This window comes from Cryptomeria japonica, chromosome 1 (genome assembly GCF_030272615.1).
Source record: "Cryptomeria japonica chromosome 1, Sugi_1.0, whole genome shotgun sequence".
NCBI classification, from domain to species: Eukaryota; Viridiplantae; Streptophyta; class Pinopsida; order Cupressales; family Cupressaceae; genus Cryptomeria; species Cryptomeria japonica.
This window is the reverse complement of record NC_081405.1, coordinates 242,100,099-242,105,700: the sequence shown is the minus strand read 5'-3', so window position 1 is coordinate 242,105,700 and position 5,602 is coordinate 242,100,099.

Sequence of the window (5,602 nt, the reverse complement as noted above, 5' to 3'; positions counted from 1 at the left end):
AGAGAAATATTATCCTACAATACTAACCCTAATTTTAGCCTAACCTTAAAACCATAACCTAATGTTTATGAATATACAGTTTTGAGTAATCATATGAAAAAGTTTAATCAATGAGCATTACTATAATACATTATTGGTGTACCCTTCATAAGTTCAATTCTATTGTATGTGTGAGAAACTGAGCTCTCCATATGATAGGATTGTGTATGTTTATTATACACTCAATAATGTATTGCTAGTCAGTTACCGAACTGTTGTTTCTAAATCTCCATGTTGTGAGAATAGAAAATGAAAAAGAAGTGAAATAGAGATAAAATTTTGTATGTAATCTCAATCAAATCTATTGTAAATCTATTGTAAATATTTCTAAAGAAAGCGAGGCATTTCAAAAGACTATCAGTGAGATAGCATTGTCAGTGAGACACATAAACAACCAATAACGCATTGTGTAAAAGTTTTATTAATAAACCACTGAGGCATTTTTACAGTGGTTATATTCTCCAAGAGGGTTTCCCCTTAGGATAAATTCAGTGTTATTATTTTATCTATTTTATGTCTCTTCTGCAATACATTCTGAAGTACATTTCATTGCTATTAAAGTTCAGTCTTCAAAAGCAGTTAAAAATTGCTTACTTTGACCATAATTATTGATTCACTGCCCCGTCTTAGTGATTATACTCCAACAATTGGTATGAGAGTCAAACCCTTATCTTTCTTTGTTTTAAGGGGTTTCTTGGTAAGAGTACTACAATGTCAAATCAAGGACTATCTACTAAAGGGCACCTTTGTTTGATGGAACTAGCTATGCCTTTTGGAATTGAGGATGCAGAAGTATATAACCTCTCCTGGCTATGAGGTTTGGGTTGTAGTTGAAACTTCTTATACCTCTTCTAATCCTCCCTCAACTCCTAATGATAAAAAGTCTTATGAATGTGATGCAAAGGCATCTAATGCTATATGTTGTGGTCTATCAAATGATGTCTTGGTCAAGTTTACAAACTGTAATAATGCTAAAGCTATTTGGGATAAGCATTCTATTATTTATGAAGGTGATGATAAAGTTAAAGAAGCAAAGCTTTAGACCTTTAGGGATAGATTTGAAAGTATAGAAATGATTGAAGAAGAGAAAATAGCTTATTTTTTCTTGATAGTTTAAGAAGTTGTCAACTCAATACAAGGACTTGGTGAATCTCTTGAAGAAAAGGTTGTTGTGAAAAATAGTTTAAGGTCTTTAACACCAACGTATGATTCCAAAGTCTTAGCTATAGAAGAAATAGACTTAAACAAACTCACTATAGATGAAATGCATGGTATCTTAATTGCTTATGAAATGAGAATATGTGAAGATGTTCAACCTAATAAAGAAACTTCCTTTAAAACATAAAAAATAGATAATGGTTCAGAATCAGCTAAATCTAATAATGAAGAGATAGTCTTTGTTAGTAGACTTAAAAGAGGATCAAGTATATATAGAGGAAAATTGCCTTTTAAATGTTTTAACTGTGGCAAAATTGGTCACTATGTTGCTCAATGTCCAAGGAAAGAGGCAACAAGTGATGATGTGGACAACATATAGGTAAGGAAGAAAAAGGTTTTCCAAAACAAAAAAGAAAATCTTCTTTAAGAAAAAAAGTTTTTATGCTAATATCATAGATAGCCATTCTGGTGAATCACTTGAAGGAGATGAAACCTTTTTTATGGCCATTCGATCTCGAAATGTGACCCATGATGAAACTGACTGAGAACATTCTAAATCAGAAATTGATTTGGAAGGAGAGTTGAAATGTGCTCTCAAATAAATCAAAGACTTCGAAAAGAATTTGTAATTCTGAAGGAACAATGACAAATCTTTTGTCCTAGTGAACAATGCAAATGAATACAAGGGTAACGTCATACATAAAGATGCTAAAGGTGAATCCTGGGGTCATGTTACTTTTACCAAAATTTTATCACACTTAAAAATCTTGGTGACCTACAACAAGTCTTATGTATTACAAAGAAAAGGCACACAAAATTTTTCCAAGTTTACTATCTTTATTAAATAAACATGTATACCATAAAAGTATCCTATTTCCAATATGAAATGTTTGAATCAAGAAAGAAAAAATTTGCATGTAATACATCTTTATTTATAAAGAACAAACTATTCACAACATCCCACACAAGCTGTGGGAATAGCTCAGAAAATATCACATTGATCATAGAAGTGCAAGCACGAAAGGAGTAGAAGAATGTACAAAGAAGGGAAAGAAAGATCCCATCATTGCCTGAATAGGTTGATGAGTTCTGTAGAAGGATCTTTTAGTAAGCTTTGTAGATCCAAGCATCCCATTGTCTTCTCTATGAGATGACCTGAAATAGAGAGAACAATAATTTTGTTAGAGCTTCAGGTTATTCCTTTCACTCCTACATACATAAAGCTACTCCTACTGTGCATACACTGCTATATCAGATTCAAAATAGAGCAGATCAATGCAGAAAAGATGTCATGAGAACCATGTTCTTATCTAACTTGTTTGTTTCATGTGCAAATACAGGTTTTCATTTCATAAATATCATGTATGTGGGTTAAAATGGGCTCCCGAAGTAGTTGAGCTCAGCATAGAAGTCATCATTCACAAGTGGACACAATGCTGATAACAAAAAGCATAATACATAGTCTTCTAATAGTCTTTTAAGATAGTGCATATGGTTTGATTAAAAGAATTTTAAAGATCCAAGGAACAGTGCTAAGATAGTGCTTAGAATGCAACGAAGCGATGAGTAATCAACATTTTAAAATAACAGTGAATGTGATGTCCCAAAAATGCAGTCAATTATAGTCACAATAATTCTAGCATTTCTACAAAACCTAGATTCCTTTTTGGCTAATTTTTGTACTAAATTTAGGAAAAGAAAGTGCAAAGAAACCCATTAAATTTGGCCAAAACTCAGCTTGTAGTTTTGCCAAACTCTTCACCAGTCCGAAAGGGGGCAAATAAGGAGTATTTTCAGACAACCAACTTCATGAAGACAAGCCAATCTCTATTAAATATGCAGTGCATCTAAGTTGACTGTCAAGAACACCAAAATAGGGCAACATCAAACTAATAGTAGTCTTAGATTTCTAGTTTAGTAAGACATCAATAAGGAAGTAGTGTATAACTTTAAGCTTCGGGTGAATACACTGATGAGCATTGATAGTTTCAAAGGTAATATTTAGAGCCATAGTGCCAAACCATTTGAATTACAAAGAAAATGGTTATGATCAATGAGACAAAATAGTGATATATAATAAACTATCAGAAACCTATATCGGCAGTGAGCAACAAAAAGATCAATAGTCTGATAATGGCTTGTAGGCTTTGAGCAGCAAAGATTTAGACAAAATGCAGCAATAGAAAATGGAAGCATTAAAACTTCATAACAATAGTGATTTAAGACATCACGGAGTATGATATTACAACAGTTACCACTAGTTCAGAATGCAATCAAAAGATAGTAAATACAAACAATGGAATTTTTCCCAATCCTTACTTAGATGATATACATGCATAGAAGAAGATATGACTGCTATAAAAAATATTTAGCATAGACAAAGATATTTAAACTTCAAAAGGAAAATATATGTGCATACCATGTTGCTCGCATGCAGATAAGCCACTCAAACCCCCTCTTAAAGTCTAGTTAAAGTCCAAGTCGAAACCCCAGAAAGACATATTTTGAGCTCTCAGAATGTGCATGGCGACAGAAGATAGAAAAATGCAAAATAATAAAGCCTATCTTTTAGGGTTTGATATTTTGTTTTCAACATGCCCTAAATTGGGCCTTGTTTTAATTTATTTTTCATAAATAAATCATACATGGGTTAAAAGTCATGGTTAGTATTTTTAAAAGTCATTATCCCAAAGATATTTTGAAAACCCATGTATATAGGGCCAAAGAAACTTTTATTTCTTTAATAATTTAATATATAGTAATTAAAGTTCAAAATATAAAAGCTTTAGTAAATATATATTAAATTATAATAAGTACCTTATATCCTCTCCGAATTATAAATTGTAAATTTAATAATTAATATAAATTTATTAAAAGATTTATTTTATAAAATCTTAATAAATTTATATTTAAATATAAAATATTAATATTCATTCATGGATATATTTTAGCCACCAGTTTACCCTTGATTAGAGAAACATGCAGATCTTACAAGGGGAAGAGGCTCTTTCAAAAATCAGTTTTGGATTATCGCATGCAAAATTATAAGAGGGGTTTTCATTTTATTGGCTATTTTTGGCAGTTCTATATTCAACAGTGAGGGTTTCTTTTCATGCAGTTCAGTTGGGGTCCTATTTTGAGCACTGTTGGCAGAGTTTTGCATGAGCTTTTTAGGCTATTTTGGGCAAACTCACCCAAGGCTTTTTCTCATGCAGTTTTTATTTCTAAGGTTTTGGAGGAGATGTACATGATGTGTTCTATATATTTTCTCTCTCCTTTTTTCCCTCTCGTTCTTTCGTTTTTGCATACAAATTTTTGCAAAAAAGCATTGTATCTCAACACTTTAGTATTTTAGTTTTATAGCAGATTTCCTTTGATATTTTAGGGTTTCATATATTTGCCTTGGTAATTATACAAGTTCATTTGCAGATTTGATAGAACTTTACTATGTTTTAATTTAAAACCTTTGAATTTCAGTCTCTTTTATGTGCATGTATTTTCTCCTTTTCGTAGAATCACAAGTTTTAGGTTGTGTAACAGGGGTATTTTGTCAATTTTGTTGTGAAAACTAGTTTTTCCTTCCAAGTTTACATTCTCCTTGGGCTTCCTAGAAAATATTTATGTGGGTTGAAAGTAAAAATTACTTTGTGTGGGTGAAGTTTTGTCATATTTTTGTGAGTTTTAGGCTATTACCATTACAATTTTGGTCTATCACCTCCTAGTCTATTTGCAATTTTTCTGTATTTTCAGATTATTCTCTCACACTTTTCCACATCAGTTTTTAGTTTTAGGAGGGATTCAAGGGAAGCCGACCTATAAACCAGAGATTCACCTTCAACTTGAACAACCCACAGGCTCAAAGGTGTTTCCATGTTTCACAGGATTTCTTGGTTTCGCATTTAGCATCACAGATGTAATCCTCTGTGACAACAATTGTTGGCATGCCTGGTGGGATTCGTTTGAGTTGTTGCACCTCAAAGAAGCTCCATTTTTGCTGTTGTTTTGGTATTGACAGCAGTATTTCAGCCTATTGAGGTTAATTTTCTAAGTACTTGGCAACTCTATTTTCTAGTTCTATGTGTAGAACAGGTCTTAACAATATATGAAAAAGTATCAAACCAAATAGAGTGAGGATTTGGTTGAGAATATTGAGCTACCGCCATCACAAAGAAGGTCAAGGATAACGAAAAAGATAGAGAAAACAACAAATTAAGCACTTGAGTTTCCAGAAGGTTCACGAGTTGAAGTTTTTCTAGAAATTCCAAATTTTGATTTCCTATCTAATTCTTCTCATCTACCTAATTCTTAGCCTAATTTTGCTACCCGCATAAATCCTCTTTTTGCAACTACTCCAATTTAGCCATCTATTACCCAGAATCCACCAATAAATCCTCTAGTATTTCCA